The 19,742-nt window shown below is 45.4% G+C and overlaps 1 long non-coding RNA gene across 2 annotated transcripts in view; it reads left to right on the plus strand.

Moving 5' to 3' along the window:
* Window positions 1-12,225, plus strand: part of LOC116097994 — an 18,714-nt gene extending 6,489 nt beyond the window's left edge. For both annotated transcript variants that reach the window (XR_004121651.1, XR_004121649.1), the window contains 3 exons: window positions 10,882-11,015; window positions 11,658-11,794; window positions 11,932-12,225. This is a non-coding gene — a long non-coding RNA (uncharacterized LOC116097994). The remainder of the gene's footprint in view (window positions 1-10,881; window positions 11,016-11,657; window positions 11,795-11,931) is intronic.
* The last annotated feature ends 7,517 nt before the right edge of the window (window positions 12,226-19,742 follow it).

A 19,742-nucleotide genomic window follows, 5' to 3' on the forward strand; every position in this document is an offset into this window, starting at 1 on the left:
AGGGAGGGAGGGAGGGAGACAGACAGACAGAAGAGACAGACAGAAGAGACAGAAAGGAGACAGAGAGACACAGAGAGACAGTGAGAGAGAATATGCAAAATGTCAGAATGCATGTTGAGATAAGTGAACAGCTTTGGGTGTCGGTCTTTAGGAGTTGTCCATCTTGCTTTTTGAACAGGATCTTCCACTAGCTTGGGACTCACAGCGTAGGCTAGGCTGGCTGTCCAGGAGCCCACACGTCTCTGCCTTCCCATCTCAGGATGACAAGTGTGCATCACCATGCCTGACCTTGTAGATGGGTCCTGGGAGGTACTTTTCTAGAGGGGTCGTGTTCGAGTACGTTTATTCTCGTCACAGATTCCAGAAAGTACACAAGGCTGCAAACACAATTACTGTTCTATTCACTGAGCCAGTTCTGTATCCATGACAGTATGAACAGAGCAGGGAAATGAAATGTCTGGGCCTGTGGATGTGGCTCGGTTGGTAGAGTGCTTACCTAACATGCCTGCAGCCCTGGGTTCCAATCTCAGCACCACATAAAAGTGGCCTGGTAACGCAGGCCTGCCTGTATTCCCAGCATTTAGGAGGCAGAGGCATGAAGATCAGAAGTCCAAGATCATTCTTGGCTACATAAAGAATATGAGGCTGGCTAGCCTGGGTTACATGAGACCCTGGCTCACAACAAATCAAAACGAGCAAAAAGGAAAATGAGATGAATGCAAAAATTGCACTAATATGTACAAATATATTTATGTCTAGATTTCTACAATGGTATAAATGGCACTTTCAGGGGACTCATCTTGATCCAGATCTGCTGTTTTTTATGGAGAATAATTTTTAATAACAATTCCACAGCTCTTAGTAAACCTTGCAGTTCAAGTGCTTCTGCATTTTTACAAGAAAGGAATATTAAGTAGGGGTTCATCTTTGAGAGGAGAAATTGGCTAAATACTTACTTATTGTGGAGAAAAAGTGAAAAGTGATTGTCTCTGTTTCCCTCCCTCTTTCCCTTCCTCCCTCCCTCCTTCCCTCCTTCCCTCCCTCCCTCTCTCCCTCCTTCCCTCCCTCCTTCTCTCCCTCCTTCTCTCCTTCCCTCCCTCCTTCTCTCCCTCCCTCCTTCTTTCCTTGCTTCCTTGCTTCCTTCCTTGTTTTTGGAAACAAAGTGTCCTATAGTCCAGACTGACCTGGAAGTCACCATGTTGCCCTGGATGACCTTGAACTTCTATTTCTTCTCCCTCTACTTCCCACGTGCTGGGGTTGTAGGCATGTACCAGCGTACCTGGCTTTGTGCAGTGCTGGGGATTGAACCTAGGGCTTTGTGCATGTTAAGCAAGAAGTCTAGCATTTGAGCCATATTCCCAGTCCATGGTTTGCTTCTTGAACTTGAAAACACATAATGAGGTCCTCTGAGCATCAGGGACTCATCTCTTGAGACATCTGCTTCCTGCTGTGAAATCTCCTTCTCCCAGCAATAGCCATATGAAAATTGCAGCCTCCACTGCAGTTGTAATTTCCCATGATAAACAACCAAGATGAATTCTAGTCAAGGTTACCTCCTGGTTCTACCTCACACAGTAAGACAAATGGATGGCCTGGCCTGGAGCTGGGACTTGTCATTTGCTGATGTCTTTGCTCACATTGACTGTGGTATCTGCCTTCTCTCTAAGAGCCTAGGACTGTCTGACGGGGTACCTTAGCAGTCTTGCTCCCTGGTTAATCCACCATCTATTGTGTCTGTTCAGGGAAGCCCTTTATTTGGTGTGCTTCAGGCTTATATTCCAAAAAGCAAAAGGACTGCCTATGCTTGATGACAATGGAGTTGATCCTGTGTGTTTCTCCAGGTCAACTGCCTTCCATAGTCTGTGGGATGTATGTCATCAAATGGACAACACAAATGTAGGTGTTTGTACTTGTGTCTAGGTATGTGCATATGTGCCTGTGTGTTCATGTTCAGATGTATGTGTGTGTGTGTGTGTGTTTGTGTGCACGTGCACAAGTGGTTGTCAGGGGACAACCTTGGACATCATTTTTCGAGACAGGGTCTCTCACTGTTTTGAAACTGGCCAAGCAGGCTAGGCTGGGTGGCCAGTGGGTTCCAGGGATCTGTTTGTCTCTGCCTCTGTAATGCTGAGCGAACAAGCACATACTACACCTGTTTTTTGTTTATTTGTTTGTTCATTTGTTTTCTTTCTTTTTTGTTTGTTTGTTTTTTCGAAACAGTGTTTCTCTGTATAGCTCTGGCTGTCCTGGAACTCACTCTGTAGACCAGACTGGCCTCGAACTCAGAAATCTGCCTGCCTCTGCCTCCCAAGTGCTGGGATTAAAGGTGTGCACCACCACAGCCCGGCTGTTTTCTTTTTATGACTGTGCTATCCCAGCATCCCAGGATTTTTAATGTTTTTTAACTACATTTATCTATCTATCTGTCTGTCTGTCTGTCTGCCTGTCTATCGTCTATCTATCTATTGCATTTGTGTACCCCTGGGCCACAATATATACAGTATTTTTAATGTTTTTTAAACTACATTTCTATCTATCTATCTATCTATCTATCTATCTATCTATCTATCTATCTATATACCTATCTATCTATCGCTTTTGTTTACCCCTGGGCCACAATATGCATGTGGAGGCCAGAGGGCAACCAGGAGGACTGAGTTCTCCCCTTGTGCCCATTGTGTCTAGGGATCAAACACATGTGACCAGGTTTGGAGGTAGGTGTTTTCACCCACTTATCCAGGAAGCAGGATAACCCTCTAAAGAAAGAACTTATTGTACTTTTGTTTTGTGTGAGTACGTGTGTATTGGGGTCAGAGAGATTGTGTATGCATATGAGTGGAAGGCAGGGGACATCTTGCAGGAGATAATTCTCTTTTTTCCTCATGCAAGTCTTGAAATCTAACTTGCAGTTGGACTTGGAGGCAGCCATCTTTACTCATTGAACCATCTCTCCTTCTCACACACTGTTTTCTCTTTTTAATCATGAATATTTGGACTGTAGGAGTGAATCTCAAGAAACTAAAACTCTGGAGAAGCTTCCACATGGATATCAGGAAACTTTACCTCAGGGCAAGGAGACCTGCTAAGATCATTCCATTATAACTGGGGACTCAGTTAACATCAGGGAAAAGGGAAGTCAGTGTCCATCTTGTGAACCGGTGCATGGTGCAGGAGTGAGCAGAGCTTGTCAAGCTGGGACCTCATAGGCAAGCGTCTGTTGTTTGGTACCTTCTGTTTTTGCTGATTTGTGAGACGATGGGCCAATGGAAGGCAACCAAAAGCCAGCTTTATGAATCTCTCTCTGATGGGCCCCCGCAAGTCTCCTGCAATGGCCTTATAAGGATGAACTCTGACTAGGATGTCCTGGGGCGAGAATCAATCCATAGTGAGGATGACTTCCCCCCTCCTAGGTCTTAACCTTTCACGGCGAGACGGGCAACCAGGACAGTAGGAAATCGAAACAAGCTATGTTTAGCCGAATCTTACATACCGTAATCTCTTTACCATGGTCAAGCAAGGCAGGAATGCTCACACTGATCGTTCTGGCTCCAATCCATTCCAGAGTGGAGTGATTTACGACTTAACACCATTCTTGATTTTTCCCTGAGAGTGAAGTTACGTGACCCAAGAATAACATTAGTCTGCATCAGGCTGGGTGAGAATGGGCTTCTAATGGGTGGTCTCCGTCTCCGCTTTTCACCCACAGTCTCAGACTCCCTCCAAAGACCCAGCAAGCATCCAGCACTGCTGTTGTAAGAAGCTGACAGTCTGGTGAGCTATGAGATCAGAGGGAGTCTGGCCCAGGGACCTCTGCTCTCTCTTCACCCAGGAATCTTGACTTAACCCAAGCATCTGGCCTGTGCTTGATCTAAAGAAGATAGTAAAGTGTTAGGAGGTTCGGACAGGTCTGCTCAGCTCAGGCAGAGGAATAAAACCAAGGCAAAGCTGGGAGATTTTAATGATTGAAATAAATGAATATAGGGCTCAGGAGATGGTTCGCTTAACACAGTGCTTGCTCACTAGCGTGAGGCCCCGAGTTCAGATTCCCCCAGCATGCACACTAAGAAATCCAGGCATAATGTGCCTGCAAAGACTGGAGCTGGGGAGGCAGAGGCGGGAAGATGCTGGTCCGTGTTAGCCAGCTAGTGTATCTGGATGAGCTTCAGCTTCAGTGAGAGAAACCCTGCCTCCATCCCATCCCCTGCCCAACAGGTGGAGGAGAGAGATAAAAGAAGATGCGGCATAGGCCCCTGGTCTGCATACTCTCTCTCTCTCTCTCTCTCTCTCTCTCTCTCTCTTTCTCTCTCTCTCTCTCTCTCACACACACACACACACACACACACGTAAACAAAATAAATGGATGTAAAAAACCGAGTTCCTTAAAATAGCCCAAGTTCCTCAAAACCCATCCAGCAGGACTTGTAAACAGGTAATTGAGATACTGAAGTTGCTTCAAGACAGATGCCTTTTTTTGTTAATTATTATTATTTTTATTATTAGATATTTTCTTTATTTACATGTCATATGATTTCTCCTTTCCCAGTTTCCCCTCCAAAAAACAAACAAACAAACAAACAAAAACAACAAGAACAAATCCCTGTTGCCTCCCCCCTCCCCATGCCTGCCACCCCGCCCTCTCCCATTTATTGGCCCTGGCATTCCCCTACACTGGGGCACAGAACCTTCACAGGACCAAGGGCCTCTCCTCCCATTGATGATCGACTTTGCAATCCTCTACTATACACATGCTGCCAAAACAATCAGACCCCTCCATGTGCAGTCCTTGGTTGGTGGTTGAGTCCCTGGGAGCTTTGAGGGTACTAGTTAGTTCATATTGTTGTTCATCCTAAGGGGCTGCAAACCCTTCAGATCCTTTGGTCCTTTCTCTAACTCCTTCATTGGGTACCCTGTACTCAGTTCAATGGGACAGATGCCTTTTTAAACAGTATCCAGAACTCCTTTTGAGGCTTGTTGCACAGTTCCTCAAGCAGGAGGTGTTTGATCTTCAGTTATCTCCAAGTGTCAGAGAGGTGGTGTGGAGGCACAAATGTGGAGCCTGTGCCTTAAAACTCACAGGCAGATCCTGACCACTGTCTCAGAGGAAACAGTTGGTGGGCAGCTCAGGAGAGAGCTATGCTCCTGTGGACTCACCATGACCAGCCTCTGCCCCTGCTCTGCGGGCTAAAAAACGGACTTAAAAACTGTAATTTCAGTTCTCTGGTTTTCTTGCTATGTCGTGCAGGCTGACCTTGAACTCACAGAGATCTCACTGCCTCTGTCTTCCCAGTGCTGAGATTAAAGGTGTGTGCCTTTACCCACACACCCGGCTTATTTTCTCAGCCTTTAGGAGTGTCTGAGAGCTGGGGAAATGGCTCAGTCCATCAGTGCTTGCTGTGCAAGTGTGAGGAGCTGAGTTCATTCCTCAGGACCTACATGACAAATAAACAAGAGAGCAAACCAACAGCGAGGAGTGGGGTAGCAGGCTTGTGATTCCAGTGTTTGAAGAGGTGGATTCCCTGGAGAATGGCTGCCAGTGTAGCCCAAATGAGAAGTTCCAAGACAGTGAGAAGAGAGATCATGTCTCAGAAAGCAAGATGGATAGATGCAGGGGAAGGACATCTGCAGTTGACCTCTAGCCTCCAAGTTTACATGCATGTGAGTGCATGAGCACACACACACACACACACACACACACACACACACACACACACACACACGGCGTGATTAACGGTCCTCTCCTGTTTCCTTCAGGGGTAAAATTTCTTTTATCTCATCAAAATATAGCGCTGGCACGAGCATGCTTGGTTAAATTTGTAATGTTGCCCAAAATATCGCTGCACTTTACTTGGCTAATTTGATGGGAAGGATGTGGGGACAGATGACAGGGAGACACAGGCAGCTCTCTGCTAATATCAAAGGGAATCAGGGTAGCTCCTCTTTGCTTCCCCATGGTAGGCAAAGCCTCATGCTTGACTCAGACTCAAGTGGGTTGCCCCAAACAGCTGGAACCCTGAGGAATCAGTCTGCCATAAGAAGCAGCGTGTTGGTGTGCAGTTCAGTGATAGAGCAACTGCTTAGCATGCACTGGGTCCCGGGTCAGAGCTCCAATCTCCAAACCGAGCCAACCAGCCAAACCCACAAGTTCTATTGGTATCTTCAGATATCATTTCATAGACACAGGATTAGAAATGTTTTAACAACTGTAGCTCATGGGGGCTGGTGAGATAGTTCAGCAGTTCCCGGGACCCGTACTAGATGGCTTGCAACTGCTTGTAACACCAGCTCCAGATGACCTGGTAACTTCTTTTGGTCTCTGAAGGTATCTACACTCACTTACATGTACATCCACATATTATTTAATATATATGTACATATATATATATGTACATATATATTAAAAACTAAGAAATGTGTCTCAAAACATACCTGAGCCTTTACGGCAGGTCTATCCAGCAGTTTAGTAGAAGAAATAACAGAAGAGAACTCACCAAAAACTAAGTTAGAAAGTCACACCATCTTGTCAATTGTGATAATAAAATCAATATCGCTCGAGATAATGAGAGTTTCAAGGTTTACTAATCAGTTAAAATATTTTTGCAATGGGTAAACTCTTACCCATCTCATGTATGTATTTTACCACTGGCCTATACCCTTACTCTTGTTATTAGTGGTGGTGGTGGTGGGGGCGTGGTGGTGTGTGTGTGTGCTCATAAGTGCATGTGTGAGGATGTGTGCATCTGCATGAAGGGAAGATGGCAACTTTGGGTGTTAATTCTTCAGGAGCAGTCTACCTTTTTTGTATTTTTTTTTTTTTTAAGACAGGAGTATAACACTGGCCTGCAGTTCATCAGGTAAACTAGGCTGACTGGCCAGAAAGCCCCCCAGGGATTCAGCTGCCTTCATCTCCTGTGTGCTGAGATTAGAAGCATATGGAACCATGTCCAGTTTTTATACACAAGTTCTGTGTGTACAACGCAAGTCTTCGTGTGTGCTTGACAAGAACTTTACTGATTAAGTCAGCTTCCCAACTCCTTAATCGGGTTTATTAAGGATTTTCCCTTGGTGGGAATGCTAAAATTGTCGGGGGGGGGCTTTGACTTCTATGAACAATTCTTGATCAACAGCTGCTTGTAGCAAAAAATCTTCCAGAGTTAGTGTAAAATCTCTGTTCTCACTGTTGGCTTAGTTCATCCATAAGAACACTCTGGCCATTAAAAAACCATCATTTAAATTAATTTCCTGGCTAATAGAATGGGGGTCCCTGGAATTTGAGCTATGTGTGTTGCCTGGACCATGTTAGGGCTGAGGCAACTGGACCAGGCATGGCCTAGGGCACAAAGAGGTGGTGATTAATTTAGGGGTCAAGTGTTTAAACATCTGGCGCCTGGAGACTGCTTGCTTCAGTTCAGACACCTCTGCTTTCGAAGAAGGAGCCAGGAGGACCCCCTGCTGCCCTTGTTTCCAGCGAGTTGCCTTGCGCTCTGTCCCTCAGCTTCTCTGAGACACCAGCCCAAGGGAGAATGTGCACTGTAGTTTGTACCACCCTGTGGTGACTTTATGCTATGACATACGCTCCCTCTGCTAGCCTTTCCATTATGTGAGTGCCATCCCTCTCTACTGCTAGTTCCAAGGGCCACCGTTTACCTTTCTTCCCACCTCTAGACATTTTGGACTGGCTTTGTCAATCCCGTGGTGGGTTTCCATGTCTTTAAGGACCCTGAGAATCACCTGTGCCGGACTTTCACTGTCACCACAGTTTCTGCAGAGCTGATTAGTAAGGAATTAACCAGCACCAGACCAATCCAGAATGAGGGGACTTCAGATGTGGCTCAGCTCAGCGTTAAGACCACTTGCTGTGTGAGAGTGAGGATCTGCGTTCAGATCCCCAGCATGGATGTAAAGAGCCGAGTGAGGCTTTGTAGGTGCCTGTAACCTCGGCTTTGTGCTGGATGGAGACCTGAGGGCCGCTGGGGCCAGCTGCCAGCTTAGCTCCTGGATCTGTGAGATATTGTGGTTCAGGGGCACGGAACAGGATCTGTAGTTATCCTTTCCGGCCTCTGCATTCATATACCTGCACACACAGGAACCACATATACATACTCCATGTAGATACAGCACACACACACACACTAATAAATAAAATAAGCAAACTCCTTAAAACCCAGAGGGGGTTTTAGCCTAAGCAGAGGTAGCACCCCAAGTTCGACACCCACGAGAGGCTGGTGCTGAGAGAGGAAAGTGGATGGCCTCTGATGCCTACAGAACTCTTTGCTTTTTCTCTCCATCCCACAGATCTCACAAATGTTCCTTTTCTACACTGTACCCCCACCCCCCAATTTTATACATAGCAGATGGTGTTCAAACAAGTCAAGGAGCAGAAGCTGCAAAAGGCTTAAAAGAAAAAAAAAAAGACAGTGAAACTCATATATTTCTTCAAACGATAAGATGAACTACAGATGTTTGAGGCCTGGAGATGGTGCCGCCCGCGACTGCAGCCCCACTTAAAAGAAGAGTCCCTTATGTTTAACGTTGGACAAGCCCGGTAGCTGTCACGGCGTGATTTACGGAGGTTGTTTGTGAGATTTTATGTTACTGGGGACCTGGCAATGGAAACCCCATTCCCTCTGCCCATAGGCATTATCTCCTGGAGTCCACGGTCAGTCGACTGGTGGGGGTGAACTTGGTGCAGCTAGCTAGGCTGTGGTCGGTCCTCTGGCTTCCTGCGTTCTGACCAATGCTTCCCTTCCATCCTGGATACTTGAACTGACCCTTCTGTGGGGGATCTTGGTCCTTGGAAGCGTCCCATTCCTACCTGACACCTGCAGTCCGATTACTCTCAAATTAAGCTTGACAAAGTTGCTAAAGGTGAAACAGTTGTGTGGCAGGATCCAGCTGCATATAGAAAACAGCTGCCTTCAAGGCTAGCCCCTTCTTTTTAAGGAAGGAGAGAATCTACGTAGAATGTTTCAAATGTGAACATAAAGCTTCTCTGAGAAAGGCTGGCAGAGCCTGTGACCGGAGAGTGCTGTGGCTCTAGGAGAGGCTGCTTTTGGGGTGACTTCTAACTCAATCATAAATATTTACTACCCACTGATGCCGGGAACCCAAGGCCTTCTCCAAATGTAGATTTCCTCCCCTGCCTGGGTCTCCCAAGGCTCTTTCTTTCTTTTATATCTTTATTTATTTGTGTATATGTCACATGTATGAATATGGCACTCTGCATCTATCTATCTATCTATCTATCTATCTATCTATCTATCTATCTCTATCTATCTATGTACCTATGTATGTATGTATCTGTTTATCTATCTATCTATCTATCTATCTATCTATCTATCTATCTATGTATCTATTATCTATCTATCTGTTATCTATTATCTATCTATCTATTATCTATCTATTATCTATGTATCTATCTATGTATCTATTATCTATCTATTATCTATGTATCTATTATCTATCTATTATCTATGTATCTATCTATGTATCTACTATCTATCTATCTATCTATTATCTATGTACCTATCTATGTATCTATTATCTATCTATCTATCTATCTATTATCTATGTATCTATCTATGTATTTATTATCTATCTATATCTATCTATCTATTATCTATGTATCTATCTATGTATCTATTATCTATCTATCTATCTATCTATCTATCTATCTATCTATCTATCTTCCACTGTACAGATTCAGGGCAGGAGTCTCAGGTCACCCAGCTTGCTGACAAGCAACTTCTGGGCCCCAGAAGATCTTAAGCATGCTGAAAGCACTATACCTTTTAGACATCCATGCCTATCCCCAGATACAACTAAGGTGGACAGCTGTGAACTCAGACATTTAGGCTTATTAAAACATGTGCACAGAGTCCTTCCTGCAGGTGGCCATAGAACTGGTATGAGTCCAGCCAGAGGCAGCGGGAGGAGCCCCCCAGCCATTTCTGGTCTCTGGAGCTGAAATGTGTGCAGCCTTTGAAGTTACCACAACTCAGGTGCCAGCCTCTCCCAGCAGCCTAAGAGGAGGAAATCATTCCTTTTTTTTCAAGCAAGGGAGCCAATTCCCAGGGATCTGGATGTTTCCACTAAGCAAATCCTTGGAAAATTATTTTCTAGAGGATGAGGGGTGGGGGAGGGATGCTGGAGTGCAGTGTGAAGAATGCAAGTTAGGTAGGAGGCAGCATGCTGAGGACAACAAGGACTGCAGGAGGAGGCCAGGAAGATGGTAAGGAGCTTTCAAAGTCAACGCTGCTGGGCAGGCTGACATAGCTCAGCAGATGCAAAGTACTCAGTGCACAACTCCAAAGACTGGAATTCTATCTTAGAACCCGGAACCGGTGTTTGGCATCATGTCAGCCCAGCCTCATAGGGAGGGATGGTATCAGAAATTTCATGGATATGCAGTGCAGAGGCAGAAGTAAAGAGAGGCCTGCCTCACTAACACGGCAGAAGGAGAGATGCTAGCTCCTTCGGAAGAGTCATCCTTCAATTCCCACACACACAGGGCATATCATGTACCCCTACTCCTCAAAATAAGTCAATAAAATAATCTTAAAATTTTCACATCTCTGTGTTCGGAGGCAGGAGGATGGGAAGTGGGACTTCCTGGGATCTGGTCCGCTTTCATGCTTAACACAGCCATGACCCTTGGCTCTTCATCTTGACTCTGGGTTTGCTGGTGGGAAGGAGCCACAAATCTAAGCCAGACTCTCTTGGAGTCTTTGTCCTCCCTTCCTCCATAGTCACACAAAACCCTACCGGGAAGCTGCTGCAGCCACTTGATTCCTGCTCAAGGGCTTAGAGTTAAACGGTAAGCACACGTTGTATTTTTACTTTTATGGTTTCAATTTCTCATGTACCTTTTCTTCTTTGAGACAGGGTCTTAGGTAGCCCAGGTAGACTTCAAACTCACTATGTAGCTGAACTCCGGAGGTTCATGGCTTCACTTCTGAAGTGCCAGGATGAGATGTGTGTGCAGCTATGCTCAGCTTGTGCAGAGCTGTGGATGCTCGGTAGGTACTCTACCATTGGAGCTGCATCTCCAGCTCTTGCCTTGTATTTCTTTCCTCTGTGTGGGAATTCCCCACTGTCTAAGTGAAAGTGACAGTTGGGGTGTGTGTGTGTGTGTGGGGAGGGGTAGAGGCCAAACGGCTCTTGTGTCTGCAATCGACCAATGAGGTTATTGCCGCTCTGCTTCCCTCTCCTTCTGAAAGGACTCTTCTCTGAGCCTGTTTACTGATTTTCAAAGATCAGGGGACTGTATATGATGATAGAAATGATTATACACTGGAGACAGAGTCCTGGCTCCTTGTCTGCCACCCAGCAGGTACTTAACAAACAGTGAACTTCCTGTCACCTGTAGGGAAATCAGGGTGAAAGAAAAGCCATATTAAAGCTGGTGGGGTACATATGACTAGATCGGGGCACTACATCATAGCAACCACAAGCCATCCTTAAATGGTGCATGCATGCGGTTAGTCTCAACTAGATCTGCAGGATCTAGAGCAGTGGTTCTCACCCTTCCTAATTCTGGGAATCTTTAATAAAGTTCCTTACGTTGTGGTGACCCCCAACCATAAAAATATTTCAGTTGCTACTTCATAACTGTAATTTTGCTACTGTTAAAAATAGTAATGTCAATATCTGGCGTGCAGGACATCTGATATTCCACCCCTGTGAAAGGATTGTTCGATCCCCAATGGGGCCGAGACCCACAGGTTGGGAACTGCTGATCTCGAACCACCCTTGAGTCGAACCTCTAGGTACAGAAGTGCGACATTATCTAGATCAGGTAAGCCTCAAGGCCTGCCTATAAGGGATTTTCTTGATTAGGATTAATCAAGGGATTAATTAAAGTGGGAAGCCCCACCCTAAATTTGCATGGCACTTTGCTAGAAGTGAAAAACTTTTGTTTTTTTTGCCTTCTAGTCTTTGTCTCTTTCTGGCGAGTCTCTGCCAGTGCTGCTGTCGCTGGGTCTGTTGCCATCATCCTTCCTTGACATCAGAACCCGGTTTCTTTGGACATTTAGCCTGGGCTGAAGAGCCATGACTATCCAAGAATCCTCCTTGCCTTTGGCACCAGGTTGGGATGGGTGAGGCATGTGACTTCATGGACTGAGCAGGCCCGGCATCCTCACTTTCTACAGTGTGAAGACAGCCACTGTTGGAACATCTAGCCTTTATCGTGCAAGCTAATTGAATAAAGTCCCATTTTCATGTGCATTCATTTTATTGGTTTGTTCCTCTGAAGAAGCCTGATTGGTACACATTGGTCTCAGATAGCAACATCACTCCCAAGGAGTTCCTTCCCACAGCCTGGCTGGGATCTAGGTAAAGGGATGCCAGATTTTTTCTTCTGTCCAGGTTTCCATTCCCACATCCATCCCTTTCCTTCTCTGTTTTTTTACCTCATGGAAATGGACACACATTGCCACTCTTGGCGCCCTTTCCCTGCCTAGGTTGGAGCAATCCCAGCTCAGTTCCAGCTCTTACAGGCTCTCATTGATTCACCAAGTTGTATTTTGTTGGAATTGTTATTTAGGTATATTATTATTTCTCTGTTTGGGGTGAGTAGAAGTTTGTCCATGGATTCCAAGGAATAGTGACACATAACACCCTTCCTGACCTCAGCTCTGCTCCATGAGCTCCTTGAGGTCACTCACTGATTTCTTCGATTGACATGTGGATAATGTTCAATACCATTTGTTGACCAGATAAATGATGGAGACTCAAGACTTAGGAATTCTTGCAGGGTTATATGGATCTCCATCTCCTTCCACAGTGTTCTCTCCTTGAGCATCTTGCATGTGCTTTGAGCTTGGTTCTCCAGCACACACCCTTGTGAATTGTGCTGTACATGCTCAGGGGGAGGTGGTTTCTATTCTGGTGTAGTGCTCACTAGCCTGTAAGGCTCTGTGCCACCCTTGATGTGTGTACAGCTGGTGGTGAATTGGGAGAAGGGAAAGGTATTGAGCCACCATAGTTTACCCAGGGGCAGTTGCTCTCCAGTTCTGCCCATCCCTATGGGGCAGGAGGGGTTTCAATTCAAGCTGAGCCAGAGGAATGGTTTCTCACAAGGCTCTTCTCTGAAGAAGAGCCAAGCTCTATAAATATATGCTGTGCCTAAGGACAAGTTAAATCAAGAGTAAATAATTGGTGTGATGGTTAGCTAGACTGGATTAATGAACTAGTAAAGCACACCTCTGGGTGTGTCTGTGATGATGTTTCCAGAGATGAGTAGTCGATCGTGTCTAGTCTGATCTAACGAGTTGATTAACTTCCTGATGGACTCATAACATGATGAATATGATGGCATTATTGGGAGGTGGTGAAAGGTCAGAGGTGGGGTATGGTTGGAAGAAGTAGGTCACTAGGAGCTTATCCTCAGGGGTTACATCTGTCCTGCTTATTTCCTGTATTTCTTTTTCTCTGTTTCTCGTCCACCATGATATGAGCTCTCCTCCTCTGACCCCTCCCGGTTGTAATAGACTAAAACTATGAGATACAATAAACATTTATGTCTTTAACTTTCTTTCCCCCTTGGGTGTTTGGTTGCAGTGACTCAAAAGGCTGACTAATAGAGTTGGTTCATAAATCATTTCTGCTCTGCCCCAAATAGGCTCCTTGATTGTCTAGGGAGGAGCCTCTATCCCTGTTGGAGTAGTTGGCATCCTTGTTGAGGGGAAGGAGGAGCTGGAATGCTGAGCTCCTGACATGTGCCATCGATGACTGACCAACTGAGCTAAGCTACTGGGGCGCTAACTCTTCCCTGTGGTACCTCTCAGAGGACAGTGATGTTGGTGATGAAGACGATGGTGGTAATAATGGAGTAGAGATGGTGATGGTGGTTAGCGATGAGGTAACGATGCTAAGGTTGATGGTAGTGATGAGGTAATGATGGTAGTGGTAGTGGTGATGGCGACAATGGTGATCACAGGGATACCCTGCAGACAACCTGTCATGTCTTGTAGAGCTGCAGCATAGGCCTAATGCAACCATCACATACTTTTCAAACGTATGCTTCAGCTTAAGACTCGGACTGCAGAGATGACTCGGTTCCAGGAGCTTCTTTCTGAACTGCAGCATGAGGAAGGCCCAGAAGGGGCACAATCCACAAGGATGTTCTTCGCCCATTTTGAGTCTTCAGCCTTCCCCTACACAGGGTCCTGGTGAAAACACAAGGACTTCATCATAGCTGGTGTGACCATTCAACCATTAGGAAACCAAATCATGGCCCTATAAGGTTCTACTCCAATGGCATGATTTATGAAAGGTGTTTGTGGGCTTTGTGTCTTGATCAGGAATAGTCCATTGTGAAAGTGCTGCTTGGGCTTGGCTTGCTGATGTTGGCAGTGCAATTATGATTTAATTGATTAATAGGCATGGATGACTAGTAATTAAGGTATTACTTGTTAACTGGGAAAAAAAAAATCTCACATACCCAGCCCGTTGTTATTAGCCTATTGATGGAAGGGTGCCTTTGCTTCTGGGGATCATAGAGTCAGTGCCCCTTTGCAGGGTGAGTTATAAAGAAAACAAATGACACTCATTAACCTATTCCTGGCAACGCACAGATTGCCCTTTCAGCCACTGTAAAAGGTGAGCTTTATTGATATGAAATTAGCCTTAAGCTCTGATCTGAAGGTGACCTGACCTGTCTAGGAGCCAGCCTTCCTGGAGGTTGGCATAGGTAGTCTATGTAAGTAGTCTTCACTGCCTTCCTAGGTTTCCATCGCCTCTTTCCTTCTTTGACTGTTGAAAACTTTCCTCTGTGGCTAACACTGAGGAACAATGTAACATATAACTTCTAATTAAACTTTTCAATATGTGGCAAAATTGTACTGCATGAATAAGTAAAGGCTGCATAATGGAAGCCTATTAGCCAAGTGAATATACTCTTTTTAAGTCAAATTTCTATACCACTTTTGTATTATCTCCCATCAGAAGAGAACGTGCAATTACCAATTTTATCTTATCTAGGGTATTATGAAAAAGTAGTAAAGGAAACTTCATTCCAGGAGCCATAATGTGATTTTTGATTAATACGAGCTCTTATGTGACAAGAATATTTCTTTCCTGCAAAGTGTGCATTTGGCTTTCTGTGTGAACCGGCTTGAAAGCTATATCTCAGAGGAATGATTGTTCAGTAATTGAGCATATGTGTCTACATAGAGGTCAGACTTACTTGCAGGGCATGCCAAAGTATGAGCAAGGCAGATATTCTAGTTAGCGTTGCCTGCCAACTTGACAATCTAACATCACTGGGAAAAAAGTCTCAGTTGAGTATTGTCTTTATCAGGTTTGTCTGTGTGGGATTGTCTTGATTGTTAGTTGATATAGAAGGACCCAGGTAAGTGTGAGGAGCACCATTCCCGGGCAGGTACTCCTAGGCTATATAAAAAGCTAAATAAGTATGATCCTGTGAGCAAGCCAGCAAGCAGCATCCCTCCCTTCATGATTTCTGCTTCAAGTTCCCACCCTGATTTCCCCCAGTAATGAACTATGATCTGGAAGTGTCAGCCATATAAATCCTTTCCTCCAGTAAGTGGTTTTTGGTCAGAGTGTTTTATCACAATGACAGAAAGGGAACTGGACGAAGAGGGAAAGGTTGGGTGGGCTTCAAAAGTACTAGTTTAAAAACCAAATGTGTATGTCCGTGGTGTGTGTATGTCTGTGGTGTGTGTATGTCTGTGGTGTGTATATGTCTGTGGTGTGTGTATGTCTGTGGTGTGTGTATGTCTGTGGTGTGTGTATGTCTGTGGTGTGTGTGTGTATCTGTCTGTCTGTCTGTCTGTCTGTCTGTCTGTCTACCTGTCTGTCTGACTACATATGTACCATAACTCAAGGATGGAGGTCAAAGCACAACATCAGTGCCGTCTTTTTTCATCTACCTTATTTGAGTCAGTCATCTACCTTATTTATTCTATTATTGTTCATTTCTAGCTTGCCTGGGAACTTCTAAGGATTCTCCACTCTCTGCCTCCATAAGAGTGCTGGGCTTACAGATGTGAGCTACTGTACTGTCTGCCTTTATATGAGTTCTGAGGATACAAACTCAGGTCCTCTTGCTTGACTGGCTTGTGGCTCATCTCCCCAGCCTCCTTCTCTAATTACTTAGTTCCTAGCTTATCCAACACAGCATGGATGCATGTGTAAGTGGTAAAAATTTACACAGAGATCCAGGTTACAAGTGCTTGCTGGAAGCCTCAGCTTAGGTCTCCTGTTTGAGCCAAATCACATTCTCTTTTTACATTTTTAAAAAAATATCTATTTATTATATTTTATGTTATGAATATTTTCCTTGCATGTGTGTATGTCCACCACCCTGTGCATGCCTGGTGTCTGTGGGGATCAGAACAAGGTGTCATATTACCTAGAGCTGTAGTGTTGGATAGGTATGACCTACCGTGTGAGTACAGGGAGTCAAACTTGGGCCTTCTGCAAGAACAAGTGTCCTTAACCGCTAAGCCATCTATTCAGCTCCCAAAGCACATTTTTAAGGTATAAAAGATACTTAAGACACAGATGTCCCTGATGTCAGCACCTTCTGCCATTCCAGCTACATAAGGAAATGGTTTGGATCTGAAACCAAGTATTTTGAATTTATGCTCCCAAGAGAAGCAGGCTAAATAACGTTGCTTCTGCTGTTGTTGACCTTGCGTGGGAGTGACCTGTATATAGAACAGTCACTTGGGATGTATCAGGAAAGGACAAGGAAGGAATTGTTCCAGTGCTCTGCAAAGAATCCAAGGAGGACAAGTGTCTGCACTCACCTGTTTTCTAGAGGTGCCAGGGATTGACCTTCAGTGCTGGTGCCAGTTAATTTTGTCAGCGTGACACAAATGAGAGCCATCTAGGAGGACAGAACGACAATTAAGGAAATCCTTCCATCAGACTGGCCTGCAGGCCTGTCTGCTTGGCATCTTTTCTTGAGTGTCAATTGATGTGTAAGAAACCAGCCTACGTGTGGGTAGGGCCACCCCTGAGAAGGTGGTCCTGGGAGGTAGAAGAAAAGTAGCTGCTCATGACTCTGGAACAAGCCAGTAGGCAGCATTTCTTCATGTTCTCTGCCCCAGCTTCTGCCTGAGCCCTGCCCTCATCCCTAGCAGTGATCCATTGTGATCAGGATGTGTAAGCCAAATAAACCCTTTCCTTCCTGTCTTAGGGTTTCCACTGCTGTGAACAGACACCATGGCCAAGGCAACTCTTGTAAAGGACATTTAACAGGAGCTGGCTTACAGGTTCAGAGGTTCAGTCCATTATCATCAAGGCAGAAGCTTGGCAGTGTCCAGGCAGACAAGGGGTGGAGGATATGAGAGTTCTCTATCTTCATCCAAAGGCAGACAGGAGAAGAGTGGCTTCCAAGTAGCAAGGAGGAGGTCTTAAAGCCCATGCCTGCAGTGATGCACTTCTTCCAACAAGGCCACTCTAATAAGGCCATACCTCCAAATAGTGCTGCTCCCTGGGCTAAACATATTCAAACCACCACACTCCCCAAGTTGATTTTGATCAAGGTGTTACAGCAGGAACAGAAAGAAAACTAGGAGGTTCTTGAATGGTTCTGTTTGGGACTATCACCTGCCCTGACTGTACAAGAATCCTAACCTATCTGGAACTCTGCTTTCCTAGTTAGGAAACAAAGATGTCACCTTCACATGGACTGTCTTAGTTAGCATCCTGTTACCATGACAAAATACCTGAGAAAATTAAGTTAAAGAAAGGGAGACTGATCTTGGCTCACAGTTTTGGAGGTGTTGTCTGTTAACATTTACAAGACTCTATCATTTCCAGGCTGTGGTGAGGCAGAACATCATGTCAGGGAGAGTGTGGTGGGGCAAAGCTGCTTACCTCATGGTGGTCAAGAAGCAGAGAAAGAGGGAAGAGAAGGAGGGGAAAACTAAGAGAAGGGAGAGAGAGAGGGAGATCAGAGGGAAAGTGAGAGTGGGTCAGGAAGAGGGAGAAGGAAGTAGGGAGAGGAAGAAGACAGAAGAGGCAAAAAGGGAGACTGAGGGAGAGAGAGAAAAGAGAAAGCAGGGGATAGAGAGGGATTGAAGAAGAGGGTGAGAAAGGAAGGGAGAGAGGAAGGAGGGGAAACATGGTGGTTGAACGAGATGGGGGAAGACAGGAAGAGGATGTAGAAGAGAAAGTAATGGGAGGGAGAAAAATAGGGGGTAGAGAAAGGGGAAAAAAAGAGAGTAAGAGAGGGACCGAGGATAAAATACCCACCATGACATGTATTCAGTAACCGGCTTCCTCAGATTAGGTCCCACCTCCTAAAATGTCTGCAGCTCCCCATAAGCCATGCGTGAGGTCAGAGTTCTCAGGAGTTCCAACCCCTCTGAACACTGCTACATCAGGGACTAAACTTCCAACGCAGGAACTGGCCAGCAGCTGTATTTCAATTCTAAACCACGATAGGGGTTTACTGTGAGAAACGAGGGTGATGTTTTAAATTCCATCTCACTATTTTGTTTTTGTGGGATTTGGTCTCCCATAGGCTCTAAGGTGTAGCTGAGAGTGACTTTGAACTCTTGCTCTTCCTGTCTCCACTTCCAGGCTGTGGTGAGACAGAATGCCAGGATTACAGAAGCATGCCAGCACTCTTGGTTTATGTGGTGCTGGGAATGGAAGCCAGGGCTGGGTGCATGCTAGACAAGTTCACCCTACCAACAGGGCTACATGGCCGAGGGAGACAAGGTTGTAACACACAATCGTAACTACAACAAGTGAACCATACAATCCAAGGAAGAGCACCCGGCCACCTTCTCCTAGACACCTTAACTGCTCTGCATTTCCTTCATCTTCGTCCCATCTCAGAAAAGCCTTGGTTGGTACAGGAACCCTGGTCTTATTTGTTTCACCTCCAGCAGAGGTGGGAGTCACTGCTGGGGAGCCACACATTTGCTAGGAAAGTAGAGTGAGATTTTGGGAGAAGGATGGATACCTACGATAGCACATCACCTTAACCAGTTTACTTCTAGATGTCTCTCAGAAAATAATTGGGACTGGGGAGATACTAAGGACTAAGTACTTGCTGTGTCAGCATGTGATTCTCAAAACTCATAGAAAAAGCAGGGCATGGTGTCTGATGCCTATAATTCTAGAGCTGGGGAGGTGGAGACAGGAGAATCTCTGGAACTCAATAGTCAGCCATTCTGGCCAAATGGATGAGCTCCAGGTGCACTGAGAGACCCTTTGGAAAACAAGCATAAAACACAATTGAAGAAGACAACACCAACCTCTGGCTTCCACACACTTGTACATACATGTGCAATTTGAGCACATGCCCTCCCCCACAAATTATCTGGGTAAGCATGAAAGTTCTCGTACATGTAAAGTTGTTCCCAGCAGCACTGTATGCAGAGCAGAAACTTGGGGTGAGCAGAAACATGGTGAGGGAACTTTTGTTTAGACACTCTGTGGTGCATTTAAAATTTGAGATCCTGTCTGTCAGTTAAAGGTGATTGATCTTAGGAGATCATCTAACACTGTGGGAATGTGTGGGGGTGGATGGGTGGGGACTTAGGGAAACTAGAGTATTAGTCACTTTTCTGTTGCTATGATAAAAGCCAACTTGAGGGAGAGTTTATTTTGGCTTATAGTTCCAGATGGATGAGAGTCCTTGTCGGGAGCAGGGGCATGGCAGCAAGCAGCAGGCATGGCAGCAGGAGGAGGCATAGCAGCAGGAGCAGGAGCAGGCATGGCAGCAGGAGCAGGCATGGCAGCAGGAGCAGGAGCAG

Source organism: Mastomys coucha, unplaced genomic scaffold, assembly GCF_008632895.1.
Source record: "Mastomys coucha isolate ucsf_1 unplaced genomic scaffold, UCSF_Mcou_1 pScaffold1, whole genome shotgun sequence".
NCBI classification, from domain to species: domain Eukaryota; kingdom Metazoa; phylum Chordata; class Mammalia; order Rodentia; family Muridae; genus Mastomys; species Mastomys coucha.